Raw genomic sequence first — 15,689 nt, forward strand, 5'->3', positions numbered from 1 at the left:
AATCTTGTGTTAGCCTCATTTGCCAAAAATCTTAAATCTATTTCAGTATGTACTTATTAAAACAGCATTAACAAAGATTTGTGAAAGCACAGCTGGTGTTAATAAACAAAACCACAGATCAAATAGACCCTAAATTCTAAAAGAGATAGCAAATAAAACTTCTGTGCAGATTCTTATTGATTGGGTTGGAATTATTGCTTGACTCTTAAGTTGTATATCAAGATTGCTATCACAGGAGTATTTTTGTGATCTGCAAATTAATTGCTGGAAGACGATTTGCTGTATATGGCTCAAAATATGTGTGTATCTACAGTGTTTTAATTATGAAAAGTGACTATCTGTAGAATACTGAAATTCTATTTTTACTTCTTTTTCTAAAACAGGATTGTTGCTTTCTATTCTACTCTATTTTTAACTATGGCACATCAGCACTAGCAAGTTATATATAGTGATTGTGCATACTCAAGTAAAATGCAAGAGATTTTTATCTTATTGCTTTTCCAGCTTCCTGTACTGATATTTGTACATCATCTCCCCCTGCCATCCATACACCATGCATCCTGATGAAAAGTGGGTTGTTTTCCTGTGTTTCATTTTTATGAGCCAGCTCTGCATTTATCTGTCATACTTTATTTTATTTGATCTGATTTCTTCCTTTTGCTGGCTTGAGAGTGCTTTATCTGTCTGATTTGAAAATGCATGAAGATTAAATTTAGACTGGCAGAAAAATGTAGAGGGAAAATAGGACTACAGAAAAACAGTGTTTTTAATAACATATGAAGAATATATAGGGCAACACTAATACTCAGTTTAAAATCTGTTTTTATTTTTTTGTGGGGATTTATTTATCTTTTATTCAGGATCCTTCTGGACATGATTTTATGTTTGTCCCTTAATCTGCTAGTATCTTAATATGGTGAATTCTTGATGCAGAGTCTCTTATCAGAAGTAAAGCACTCATCCATGCTTGATGGCAATGTTACATAGTAAAAATGTGGTTGCTTTATTTCTTCCCTAAGGCTTAAAAGTTGAATGTAGAGAATTGCTTTAAAATAAATATTTTGAAATAAACTCTTACTGTTTGTAGAGCACCAGCAGCTATGCAGTATTATGCAGTGGCTAATATACGCGAACGTTAAGAACTCAGTTTTATATGCTTATTATTATATAATTATGCTATTTATTATCCATACTTATGTTTAAATTACTTGGTTCACAAAATAAGTGATATCAACAAAATATCACGTTAAAATAAGTGGACATATTCATGAAAAGATACCATGATAAGTAGATCAAAATTAAGTTTTTGGGTGAAGTTATCTTTTAATAAACATATTTCCTTACATTTAAATTAAATATATACTCACTTGTATCACACTAAGTTGTCTAATGAAATCTAATAACTGCATGATTAGGAGGATGTCTTAAACGTAAGAGGAATAACACAGACTCTTTTCAGTACCCAGATATTTGCATTGACTTTTCCACTAAACTGGAGTTTGTGTGTATGTTCTGCACATTGTGTATAAAGTTTCATTAATCAGATGATACCCAATGAAAATAACTATTTCTTGAAAACTAATAGAAATGTCTTGCAAACTCAGTTTATATACTCCTCCATTTAAATTCTGCTAAGATGTGGAGGAAGCACAGTTTTGTGTGGCTTCGTTCAAAACAGTGTGGTGAGATTCTTTTGCACTCAGCATTTTGATATCTGATAAAGTAGCTGATTAGGGCTAATCCCATATAATCCCATACATTGATTATAAAATATTAATTCACATTTCTATTGAGTAGAGATGCTATGGTGGCATTATACCAATTAACAATGTGCATCTACTATAGAGAATGGTTCCCACCTTAATTTAAAGCACCTAAACTAGGAGCTGACCATTTACTTTCACAAGCCAACTTCAGATTGGCTTGATCGATTTTACTGTCGAATCATTCCTGAGTGAACAAAATTACCTGATTTTATGATCAGATGTAAGGTGCCAGGCATTTCAGATTCTTCATGCTCATGTGATGTGTCAGAGACACTATGAATAAGGATGCATTGGAACTGTGCAAGTGCAGCAGCATTCATTTTTCTTGGAATCTTTGGAATTGCTGCTGCACATAGTAGGTCTGCCTGCACAGTGTTGGTGATTTTAAGCCCTTGAAATGGGAAACATGCTCCTTTTGGAAATGTCCATGTAACTGTCCAGGTGGAGATACTTGTACGTATGTGCTAGATTAATTAATGATAGACAATCTAAGAAGTATGCCAGTATGGTGGTAAAATACATGAAGATAAGATATCGTGTGATCTGGATCAGATGTAAAGGTGTTATTTTCAGCCACTTGCCAAAGCTACAGGATTCATTTTACTAATTATGACAACCAAACAACCAAAAAACATTTTTTTTTTAAATTATTATCTGGAAAGTGTTTTCTGTTTCAGCGAAACAAGCTGTCTAAGGTACTCTCTGAGACACCCCAAGAATTCAGGATTTTCTTTTCATCTCTTGCAGTGAGGCATTGAGAGAAGTAAAAACATATGGACTCTCTTCTTTTGGAAATATTGTTTGTTTTACTTTACCGCTATTCTGCTATTTGTATTAAACAATAGTTTTTCCACATGGAAGCTCTCTGGTCAAGTGCATTAACTACTGGCAAGATATATCCAAAAAAAAAAAAAGCCAAAAGAAAGTGCTGAAGTCCAGTTAAGCATGATGACAAACTGCAGTATGGAGATGGGCTGCAATAGCCCCAGCCAAAAGATATGAAATATCATAAGTTTTCATGAGAAAAGAGTCAGAGGTAACAGGTCTATTCTTGGAGAATTTTGAGAAAAGTTGGAAGTAGTCACAAATCTGTGGTATGCTCCTTATTCTGCAATATAATTTTTCTCTTTTGTAGAAAATATGCAAATACTTGCAATCATCTACATTTCAAGTTTATTCATGCTGCACATTCAGAGAGACCCACTGAGTCACACTAAATTATTTTTTATCTGCTTTTACTTTTTTGCACTAATTAAGCATGCTGTTTTCTGTCACTCCTAAGATCTGCAATTTGTTTCTGCAGATGAGAAAGCATTAGGTTCAAGCACTATAGAGTGCTTGAACTCTTGAGTAAAGACTGGCTGTGCATTTTCTCCGTGTTAGATACACAGATGCTAGGGCTATCTGAAGCAGAAACTTCAGTGTTTGCTTCAGGTGCTACATCTGACAGAAATCTTTTATCTAATTGTCAGTCCTCTGTAGCAAGTTTTGGTGTTATTGTGAAACAGTCAGTTAACCCTTAGAGCTAAGTTATGGGGCCCTTTACAGTTAAGGTATTGGAAACATGCTTTTTTCCTCCATATGGGGAAAGGCTCCTTTTGTACCTGCCTCAAGAATTGTAAGTTAGCGTGGGTTTAAAAACATAATAACCAATCAAATGCAACTGCAATAAATGTTTATCATTTCATGCAAGCACTAGCTCAGAGATCTCTGTGTTCCACTGAGTTATGTTTGTTGTGTTATTTTTATTTTAATGTTATGCCTTTGTTATACTTTCATAATGCGGAATTTACCTAATTTGTATTGTCGATGGTTTGGCTTTTGCTGTGTTTTCTCACAGGCTCTTCCCTTCTTTCCCTAGTGCTTCCTCCAAGTGCAATGTATTGGTAGCATAACTTCCTCAAAACTAGAGTGTGTTGTATTCCCTCCTTATTTTTTTAGTAATCACATAGCTCTAATTTTAGAACAAGTAGTATTTTCACCACTGGAAAGGATTAATTAGTTCTTGATATTTAGCAGTGCTAAGGTTGTAGTCAAATCAGATCTAATTGCAGTTCCATTCCTACTTCTTTTCCCTTTCCAAATGTCAAATTGGCTTCTGCCATTTTCTCGATCTGAGATAAGTTCTGTGTTAGTCCTCTGACTCATGTAAATCATACTTTAAAAGGAGTTGTGTATTTCCTTGTATCCTGTCATCTGCAGGACTCTCACTCTTGATTTTTGATTGTGCCGCCTTGTCTCAAAACTCTTAGATTAGAAGAAACTACTTTAGCTCACTGCAAATGATTTATGATGTGCTTCTTGCATCTTCTCTCTGCCAAGGCTCTCAGTCAACCCTTTTGTTCCTCCACAATGTAAATTAATATGACCAACAATGAGAAGAAGAGGATATATATATTAAATTAATTTATACTGGATTTCTAGTGTATGGTCTAAAGCATTCTGCTTTATTTTAGCCCTGGTTTGAAAAATCAGCCACCCCACACCTTCTCCCTTGTCTAACATGCAAATAGCACTGGAGCACTTGAATTCATAGCAGGATACACTTGGCTGTTCCAGCTCCACATTTTGACCTGCTAGTTCCTTGGTGGACCATAGCAAAGAAATATCCCATGTGGGGATTCTGAATCTCTTTGTCTACAGGACTATTACTAAAATTTAACCTTCTAACTCACAGTAAAAAAAAAAAAAAAAAAAAAGGAAGTGTTACCCATTTAAGAAAAAAGTCATGAGCAAAGCTTGACACAACACATGTCTACGAAGTCTACTAATAAAATTCATAATATCCTTTTTTTTTGTTACAATAAGAACCCACATGACTCGCGTAGCCTTTAAACACTGTCTCTGCCACACCATGAAGCCTGTCTGCATTAACTGGTTGAAAATGCTAAAATTAAGCACCTAACTCTCTATAGAGATAACAGGAGAGCGTCACAATAGACAACCCAGAGGGGCACATTTTGATGAGAGAACCACCTAGCCAACAGAAATGCTAAGCACAAATAAATCCTCCTTTTCTGCAAAGGTTGTCATGAGTAGCATCACTTAAGGAGGTTTGCAACACCCACTATACTCTGCCTGAGTGCTGTGCAAACATAGAAGGAAGTGATCAAAATGCAGAAGATGGAATTTACACCACCAAACAGCCTTGTTCATGAATATATACAAGGCTATGCAAATGCAGCCTTGTACACACACTCAGAGTGTTATAAAGGGACATGTTTCTAAAAACATTTGTGGGCTCCATTTGTAAAAACTTCAGCTCCTGAGCTTCAGTTTGCTTGTAGGATTATTCTAAAGGCCATTTCAATGTTTGAACAGTTGACCTTTGTATGTTACATGTGAAAAAAAGCAAAATTATTGTTTTTCTCTCAATCTGAGGACTTGCTTGTGTAGTAATCAAATTTAGTATAGTGTGACTGCCAGTCACTACTCAGGAGCTGAGAAAGCTGCATTGGCAGCTGCACTTGGAAGCTTTGCCTCATATCTACGTAATTCCCTGCTTCTGTCAGTGCTAATTCAATGCTCTCATGAATAATAAATTCTCTTATAAAATATGTATTGACTTCTTTTTGTTTATCCTCCCTAAGATGCATCTTTTCTTGAGGATGATCATACCCAGTCACTGCTTTATGTATAGATATACAGAGTATATATACACACATACATACACACACACACATATATATATGTACATGTATGCGTACATGTATATGTGTGTACATGTATATGTTTACATTTTTATATACACACATGCATAAATATCTCTGCAATTGTTGTCAAAACCTCCAGGACTGTTCAGAAATAAGTGTGTGATTGTTGAAGTTACTCATAATTATTTTTTTCCTTTGCTGTGGAGTTTTCCAATTTTTAATGCAAAAATCAAAGACTAATAATTAAAAAATCTTTAATTCAAAATAAAAATATTCTCATATGTAAAAAGGTATAGGTAAACAAAACTAAGACAGCAGTATAAGAGTAAATTAGTGGTGACTTTACTTTTGTTTGCTTTTTTCAAAGATGTATATCCATACAAACCGGAGAATACTCCACATATTTTGATCTAAGTTTTTAAAAAAGCTCAGAACTCTCATTTGAGTCAGACTGGCTAGTGTTCAGATATTGTTAGTTTAGTTTCATTAATTTATTTTGAAGTAGGCTAGAGATTTTTCACCATTTCCAACAGCTGTTTGTTCAATGAAATTCAAGTTCCTTTTTGCCACACAGAAACATTTGCTGCTTAAAAAGACAAATACACATAAAGAAAAAATACAGAGACATGTGTTCTTGTGAAATATTATAAAATATGTTTTCCTTCAGATTTCCAGAATACTAGCAAAAATGAATACATAAATAAATAGCTAGGCCCGGAAGAACTATCAAATTGACCATTCATGAGTAATTCTTTTTATTGCTTAGGTAGTGATGGCGTGTGCTGACTGAATACAAATACCTATGCTAAATTCCATTTTTTTGTTTTCATATAAGGATTCTCCTAAGGAGAAAGCAAGACTAGTAATTGAAAAGAAAGCCAGAGCACTGCAGCATTATGCTATATTATGTCCGCCTCAAGATTTTCACTGAAACTAAGTGTCCTCTCATCCTAATTTTAATTAACTATAGAACTATCAAAACAATGTCACATAAGGAAGATCAAGAACAATTTACTTGCAGCACCTTCTTGGTCATATTCTAGAAAAGTCAGGCCTTTTTTGAGGAGTGCTTGACTGGGCTCCTGGGCTCCTTTGATCTTGTGCTTATTTATAGGCACGGAGGGAAGGGCTGTCCCTGAGCCCTTGTTAGAGGAAATGCCATTAGCTGCCGGGTCCCTTCTAATAGTACTTTTTCACTGTTGCAGTAAGTTATTACTATTAGTGCACTATTAATAATTCTGTACTCTGAGTAATGCTGTAATGGTACGTGATTTATTTCTACTGTGAGTAGTCACTTGTCACATATTTTCTAAAAAGCTTCAGTCTTATTAGAAGGAGAGGAGGGAAAGGCAGCATCTAATGGAATCGCTCAATCTCGGAGGTTCCAAACGTCATTTGATCTTTCTGACTTTTTGAAAAAAAAGAAAAACTCCGTACAGTTCTGTAACTCACTGAGATGCTTCATCTACTTGATTATGCTGTCAAGGGCCGAAAACTCAAATATAACATTGCATTTTCAGGGGTTGCTAGAGCCAATGCACAAAACATAGATTTGGACGTTTTGTTGTATTAAAATGTGTCTGTATATATTTTGGTTTTTGCTCTGTCCAACTTGAATAATATCCCTTCTTAAAAATAATATTTTAAATGATCTCTGATACAACTTTTCAAAACAACATTGTCTTGGAATGAATAACAGGATAGATTTTACTTTCCTAGTGATGTGATATGATGACTGAGAGTTCATCAATATTGACTATAAAAATAAATAGAAATAATCACCAGAGTGCAAAAATGCATTTCTTAATATGTGGTATTTTGAAACTCAAAAATAAATTGAAACCATTTGATCATAACTATTACCTACTCTTCAGAAAGGGACTGAAATGGAAGGAAACTTTGCAGTCTAAGTGGTGGTATAATGGAAAATTCTTTGGGATGATCACGTTTGTCTGATCTCCATGGAAAGAAAGAACAGGTTGGATCGTCTGTTCTGGTGACTGACTTATTTAGGACTCCTGCTGCTTCCAGCACAGGATGAGGAGTGACAACAGAAGTACGAAAAAACACAGGGCTAGAGACAACAACAGCAGTACAAGGGCTAAAGCTGTTGCTCAAGAAGCCCGACACTAACATGAAATTGGATATCAAAAAGACCATCTTTCTGGGACTAATGAAAATTCAAGAGATAGATAAAAATCAGGGAAGGTTTTGTGGCAGCGACATAAAGGCCTAAGTAAATGGAATAAGACGAGGTGATGTGAATTTGATGGTAAAATACATGAACAAGTAAGACAGAAGTAGAGTTAAGAAGGGGCCTCGGACTAACAGCACAACATAGAATCATAGAATGCTTAAGGTTGGAAGGGACCTCTAGAGGTCATCTAGTCCAACCCCCCCTGCACATGCAGGGTCACCTAGAGCACGCGGCACAGGGTGGCATCCAAGCGGGTTTTGAAGATCTCCAGAGAAGGAGACTCCATAACCTCTCTGGGCAGCCTGTTCCAGTGCTCTGTCACCCCCACGGTTAAGAAATTTTTCCTTAAGTTCCACTGGAACTTTTGGTATTTCAGTTTGTGGCCGTTACCTCTAGTTCTGTCGGTGGCCACCACTGAAAAGAGGCCAGCACCATCCTCTTCACTGCCTCCCTTGAGGTACTTATAGACACTGATTAGATCCCCTCTCAGCCTTCTCTTCTCCAGGCTGAACAGGCCCAGCTCCCTCAGCCTCTCCTCACAGGGCAGATGTTCCAGGCCCCTGATCATGCTTGTAGCCCTGAGCTGGACTCTCTCCAGCAGCTCCACATCCCTCTTATACTGTGGAGCCCAGAACTGGACACAATACTCCAGGTGTGCCTCACCAGGGCTGAGTAGAGGGGCAGGATCACCTCCCTCGACCTGCTGGAGACGCTCTTCTTAATGCAGCCCAGGATCCCATTGGCCTTCTTGGCCACGAGGGCACACTGCTGCCCCATGGTCAACTTGTCATCCACCATGACACCCAGGTCCCTCTCTGCAGAGCTGCTCTCCAGAAGGTCAGTCCCCAGCCTGTACTGGTGTCTGGGGTTATTCCTCTCCAGGTGCAGGACCTTGCACTTGGTCTTGTTGACTTTCGTAAGATTTCTCACTGCCCGTTTATCCAGTCTGTGAGCAAAACAACATATATGTTGCTTTGATGGCACACTGGCACCAAACATGTTTAGCACTTTAGTAATAACATCCTGTAAAAAAGTAAGGAAGATCTGAGCAAAAATTAGCAGGAATGGGTTCCTCAGGTATTTCATTTTACTAGTATTTCACCTAAACTTCTTTAAGCCCTGTTGGACAAGCTTCTCAGAGAGAAAAAGAAGAAAAATGGGTTCAATTAGCTCTCTGCCTTAGAAGCACAGAGGAAATGGAGGGCAGCCAAGAAAAAAGTGCTCAGTGCATGTGGAAATAGTGTCGAATAGCCAGTAAAAAGCACCATCAGAGAAATAAGAGCAGAAATAGTAATACACAGACATAAAAATGCATATTAGCATTTATCCTGAAGCTTATATTCTGTCTGTGATATGAAGCTTACCTATAATATGAATGGGAGTGAGAAAATGGGGAAATACTTCAAAAGTTTAGGTGTTGCCAAGGATACTCAAAATGCTTTTAATGTCATGCGTCAAGTAGTCACAAACATACCCAAGCTATTCTGTACAAGCATTCAGGAGATGAACAGTATCCTTCATTACATGACGGTAATGAATATCTCATATATATGATTTCTGCCATTTACAGTGCTTCATAATTGCGTAGGGACATATAAATGCAGCCAGTAGGTGTCAACATCTGTAATTTTTTTATATTTTTAAGCTGGCCTACAGAGTCATGACAGAAAGGTTTGGCACATGCCAATGTACAAAGCAGTTCCACTGCTTTAAGTTTCTTATAAAAATGTTGCTAATGGAGGCAAAACTGTAGAAGCAAAAGCCTAAATTATGACATATTGAACTTCAGACAAGCAGGCTGTAGTGTAAAATTTACTGTTTTACAGTAACTAAGTTACTAGCCAGTTACTGTTTTTTTCAGGGCAGAGGAAGATTGCTTCCCTAGTTTTGCCTTCTAATTGTGGCCCATAATCCCTGGAAACAGAGCAGGATGCTGTGTCTATGCATTAGAGGAGACAGATTTCACACTTTCGAATTCTATGGTCCGATAATATGTTTTGCAGTCTGTGTTTCTTCTTGTGAACTTGTCAAGTAGCATTTCTTATCAGTTATTAGTGCATAGTGCTACGCAGAGAAACTGGTCTGTTTATGAAGAAGAGGCAAAGTCATATACCACAGGACCACAGTTCCTCCTGTTGTTACATAATTTCTTCTGTTTTAGGCAAAATCTTCAGTAATGACAGCATAAAATGTGTCTTTGTTCAGTGTGGCTTCCGTAGTTTCACACAGGACCCGTAATAGCTATTCAGTTAGGAGAATATGGTCAGTATAATTGAAATATTAACAGCAGAGAAGTGGAAATGCGCATTTATCAAAAAACAGAAAATACCCAGCAGTTTCATCCAATGAAATAGAAATAAGTTATTTCTTGAAAACAGGGGAAATATGGGAGCTTGTCTAAATGTTTCATTATAGGTTATAAATGCTGCTTTCTTCTTATTCCTCATTCATTTTTATGCTTTTCCTCTTTTTCCATTGCCGTGTTATTTGATGCATGTGATTATTTTTGTTGTTCTTCACTGATGCTTCTTTTTTCTTAGTTTCTTTGTTTTTTTTTGCTCCTTCTATCCACTAATACGTTTTCCTCGCCAGTTGCCTTTCAGATTTTTCAATCTGAAAAGGTGTGTCTTTTTTTATGGAAGAAAACTTTACCAAAGCATTTGTGAGGGTTCTCAAGCCCTTATCAAACTACTACTTACCTGAAGAAACTACTAGTTGAACTTAGCAATCTGACTAGTGAGAAATCTTTACCAAGAATTTTCCCACTGCTAGAAACACGAACACACAGATATCAGATGCACAATGACAACTGGAGCCAGAGATGCCAGACTAATGCTGGGTGAGCTGTCAAATCCATAACAGTGCTGTTATTGTTTGCAGTCAAGAGAACAGATAAAACTTGGCTATTTTGCTTCTGCCTGGCTTGTGTAGAAGAGGGACAGATAAGGCAAAAGGGAGAGAAGTTTTGTTTCCTCCTACTTTAAATACCGCACGTATAATACTGGTAGATATTCAATGTTTTTCACTTGTGATAACATCTGTACATTTTTTAAAATTATTCTTTTGACATAATACTATTATTGCACATACTGCTTACCCACATAAGGCCTTATTTCACAGCTTGTGTCCATATGTCTAGCTGATGTTCAGACCAGAAACATGGCCTTCAGCTGAAGCTTTCAGTTCCTACTGTCATCAGCATTTAAGAAATCTATTAAAAAAAAATTCCCTGTCTTGACTCATGGCCGGTGCTTTTGTCAGCCCCAGGGGTCACTGCTGTAGGCATTCAGCTTATGGCAGGGAACTCCCAAACTGTAGCTGAAAATCTGCCAATTTTGAGCTTAGTGCTGATGAGTCCTTGGATATCATTAACATATGTTAATTACTCATTAGTGTACATACATAGGATGGTGAGTGTCTCTGGACAACACTTTTATGCCTGTAATATTTGCATATGACTTTCCGAAAATTCCACTGTGGCGGAAATGTTCAAACCAGCAGTTCTTAAGGTGGAAGAGGGAAAGACTGACATTGAAAAAAAAATCCCTTCACAATAGGGTCATAATATACTGAAATTTCTTGGAGTGGCAGACCATAGATTTGAGTGGCAAAAACATTTCATGACGAACAAACAAAAAAACCCTTCAGCATCGACTGCGGAGTGAAACACTCTTCAACATTCCTTTTGACTTTGTTTCTCCCACCTTCAAAGCAAGAGAATGTAGCATTAGAGGGTCATGTCATTTTCCACAGGCTGGGAAAACTGTTGTTTTGAATATACATCATCATCAGCTGTGACTAATTCACCTTTTCACCTGGTTATGTAGTTCTAAACCTGACTCTGTCTTTGGGCATTACTATTTTTTTGCTTTAATGTCTTGATATTATTGGTCCATCCATCAAAAGGTTAATTGTCTTAGTTCATTTGTGTCCAGTCCTCCAGAAAATTTGCTTCCTATCCCTATAAGTGGAAGCATTATTTTTTTCCAGAATGTCTGTTTCCAGTCTTTATTTTGAATATAAAGAAGGGTCAATGACACAAACACAGTGTCAACATCATGGTAGATGCAATTTATTTCCAACAACAGTTAGCATATAGAGGAGATATTGTTGGGGCATTAGAGGACAAATTCTTCTTGTAGATCCTTTCAAGTGTCGTCCTGTGTTTTATGACTCATACTGCATATGTGGTATGTGCAGGTGCAAAACTGAATTCTGTTGTCTTTTCTAAGTTGATCTTTAATGATCACTGCAAGTATTGTCAGCACATGTAGAATAGTGTTCAGTGTTGTAGCGTCTGAGCTGCTTGAGTTCCTAAAAACAATAGTAAAATAAGCAATTATACCTATACAGATTAATTCCCTGGCTGTCATTATGGTAGTATTTGTTAACTGGAATATGCCGCCTTCTTACAAAACTTGCTTCTTGAGAGAGAAACAAATAAATTCATGTTTGTGTCACATTGTATGCAGAAGTAATTCAGACTGTAGCAGCTAAGAAGAATTCCACAGGCAATTCCTGGACTAGGAATAGTCCCACGCATAACAGTGACTTTAGAGCTCTGAAAAGAAAACAAGAAGAGAATAAAGACTCTGGATGCCTAAGTTTTATTGCTGCTGATATAGCAAGTCATGTTGCACTGCCACAGGGCTCTTTTGTATTATTATGCTCTCATCGGTTTTAACCAGTAAAGCAATAACTTTATTTGGGTTTTATATCTAACATTTTTGTATTTAGCTAACTCAACATTACTGATATAAAATTAATGCTATTTCACCTGTGCTGTGCTACTTAAGGCAGTGAGAGGAAGTAAGCATTTTCTTTTTTTCCTTTTTTCTTCTCGTTGGGGAATAATAGCTCTTAACAGGCTGACAGAAATTTGTAGTGGTTATCTTTCTTTATTTGAACACGATCCCAGATTACAGGGCTTGGAACTTGCATCTCTGCGGTTCAAAAGTGAGATAAAAATAATAGTTGGACCATGCTGGGTGAAAAGGTTTAATCAAAAAAAAAGAAAAAAAGAAAAAAAAAAAAGAACTGTGTAGTCTTTGTAACCTCTTTATTTTTCTTCCCTTCAGATCTGTGTTTCTTACTAGTCTGTTTGCTGTGTAGCAGTCTATCAATGCTGCTTCTGTGCTAAAATGATAATAGTGATATGAATTATTAGTTTATCTTCCACTTGGCTGCTAAGAATAACTACTCTTCCAAAAGAGTGTTAAATAGTATTTCATCGTTATCAATGAGACCAGAGCTTTGCAAATTAGCAGAACTAATTATCTAACAAAATGTTTATATTTGTTCTGTTACTTAAACTGTCAAAAATGCAAATATTGTATGTATTTAAGAGCATGTCAACAGTTGGTTTCATTATCGTGCCTTTGTCTTTGATAAATTCCTCTTATGAATAATATATGTGATTTTTAAAAAAGAAAACATTAGTCAAAAATTTCCCTACTATGGGTCATTTTGCATATGTATAAGTATCATTGACCTCCATTGATTAATTAAACTATAAGTAAGTGGATTGAATATTGAGGAGAGATACTAGTTTGCATGTGCAGCTTGCTTAGATTTCTTCTTGTGCAGAGATGCTAAAGCATAAACAGCACAGACCACAGGTTCACCGAACGGGGAAGGTTGGGGGCGACCTACTGAGATCACTCAATCTGGGTCATTTGGAGCACATTGTGCAGGACCCTCTTCAGAGGGAAGTCTGCTAGGAAGGAGACTCCACAACCTCCCTGGGCAACCTGTGCCGGTGCTGTGCCTGTGCCCTCGCAGTAAGCAAGTTTTCCTTATGTCCAGATGGAATTCAAGTTTCCGCCAAGTGCCTAGATCATGTTTTATGAAACTACTCTGTTGCTATAAGGGACAAAAGTTTTAAGTCATAGAAGCAGATTTCAATGTATTAGACTCCAAAATACGAGTTCCAGGTGGATATCTTTTATTGACTGAACTTCAGTTTCTATTGTCTGAGAAACAGTACATTTATATGCCACAGTATCTTTATCATCATGTATGGGTGTATTTCATGTTTGGATGTCTGTCTCCATGTTCTATTTTTTCTATGTGAGCTCTACAATGTTGCTTATTATGGAAGTGTTATGTTTTGTTTTGAAGATTTTTATTTCTGCACTCAGATCTAAAGTATTGCATTTGTTGTTTTGGGGGAGTGATTTTTGCTTTCTGCTTTTTATACTGCAACTAGCATGGAGACTAAGTATTTATCTTTAACTCTTATGGAAAAACTCACATTTATTCTGATATGCCTGCTCAAGAAAGTAAAATACATAAAAACATTTTTCAATGAGAAATGGTGATGAAGCTTGGTAGCTACCAAATAAAAGCAGTCTGAAACCAGTCCCAAACATAATCTTGCTTCTTGTCAAAATTAAACCTTTGAAAAAAGCTAAAATATGAATTTTGCTACATTTTATGATGAACATTGATCATACTGTTTGAAATGAACTAGAGAATAGTGAACAGGACTAATGAACAGTTATTGATCTAGTTCCGAGAAAGACGTGGCTTATATACAGCTCACTGTACTTCCATTAAGCAGAAAGCATTTGATGTGCAGGAGTGGGATATTTCCCTGAAGCTTTGGCAATGTGACACTCACCCCCTCTACTCTAAATGTGCTGTTACAGAGGACAGTGCAGACACAAGTGATTGTGGAGACAGCACAGGCAGAGAGAAGAAGGAATTTCCCAAGAGGCATAATTACTACTAGTACTTTACAGAAATCTCTCCTGTCTAACTAAACAAATAAAAAAATATGTGTTTTCAAGAATTGAAATGTGTGTGTATTATATAATCCCCTCACACTGTTGCTTGGTTCATGCAGAAAGAGAAATTATTTTACCTCAAATAACCGGTATTCATGCAAAAAAAACCCCTCATAATTTAGAAGGAAAATTAGCAGTGTAATGCATATGGTTAAGGAAGACTTACACTGCATTTATCAATCTACCACATAAGCATCCAGTTACCATGACTGCCTAAAATAACTTAAAAAGACATGTAGCTGTTGCTTGGAAAGTATTATGGTCCTCTGGACTCAGTTGTGTTTTGGGGACAAACCCCCACTCTTTTCCAATGCATCTTAATATTTTACTTCTCAAAATGCCAAAATATGGCATTTCAAAATTTCCATAAATAGACCTTATTAGAGAAAGTGTTTTGATGCCATGAGGAACCACGTATCTCTTCTAGCAGAAAACGCTAAGAATTATGCGAGAGATACAAGATAGGATCTAGAACAAATGTTCAGGTGTAAGCTACATGACCAAGTTAATGAGCCCCATCTGAGCCACCATGTTCCCCATTTTAATTAAGGTTCATTCAAGGAGATCCCATATAAAAGAGAGTTAAAATAAAACGCTACCATTTCTCATGAGCATGCACATGAACAGTGGTAAATTGTCCACCTCAGCTAACACGTAATAACATGACAATAAATGTTATGGATCAGTGTCTACAGCCAGCAATTAGTAGGTATCATACATAATTGTTCTTTTTCCTGATGTATATTTTTGGCAATAAGTAGTTTTATCTAGGGGACCTGGCTGATATCACATAAATTTATTTGCTTTTCAGATCATAAAATTGTTGGTATATCCTTGTTTAACAAGCAGCATAAAACTCCGAAATGCTGACTACTAAGCATGGAAATCTAACTCATGATTCACTTCAGGGTATAAGTAACATGCCACACACAAAGATTTTGAGATTCTGTGTGTGTTTCCTCTGTATGTTGCCCCTGATATTATTGATGTGCCTGATGTTGTTGATCTTCGTTTCCCTTTCACATTTTTTTCACGGGACATATTCCTGGCTTCCACTGACCTTTTCCCACCTTCAGAGCTTTCTAACCATGTCTACTACCAGAGTTCTGTAACTGAAATGATTGCACCTTTTCCACATTTTCCATTCATTTTCTTCTCTCTGCTTTACTCATTGACCTTTCATAACTCCTGTACAGATTCTATTTATATAATCTTACCTTTTCTCCTATTAATTCACCCACCCAAAATGTGTCACATTTTTGCCTACTTGCTCTATTGTAATTTA

General features: G+C 36.6%; 1 protein-coding gene across 1 annotated transcript in view; it reads left to right on the plus strand.

Moving 5' to 3' along the window:
- The window catches only part of DOK6 (docking protein 6), a 230,938-nt gene that overhangs the window by 149,392 nt on the left and 65,857 nt on the right, over positions 1-15,689 (plus strand). The window lies entirely within an intron of this gene.

Source organism: Tinamus guttatus, unplaced genomic scaffold, assembly GCF_059628265.1.
Source record: "Tinamus guttatus ecotype Peru unplaced genomic scaffold, ASM5962826v1 Tinamus_guttatus_pri_ptg000639l, whole genome shotgun sequence".
Taxonomy (NCBI): Eukaryota; Metazoa; Chordata; class Aves; order Tinamiformes; family Tinamidae; genus Tinamus; species Tinamus guttatus.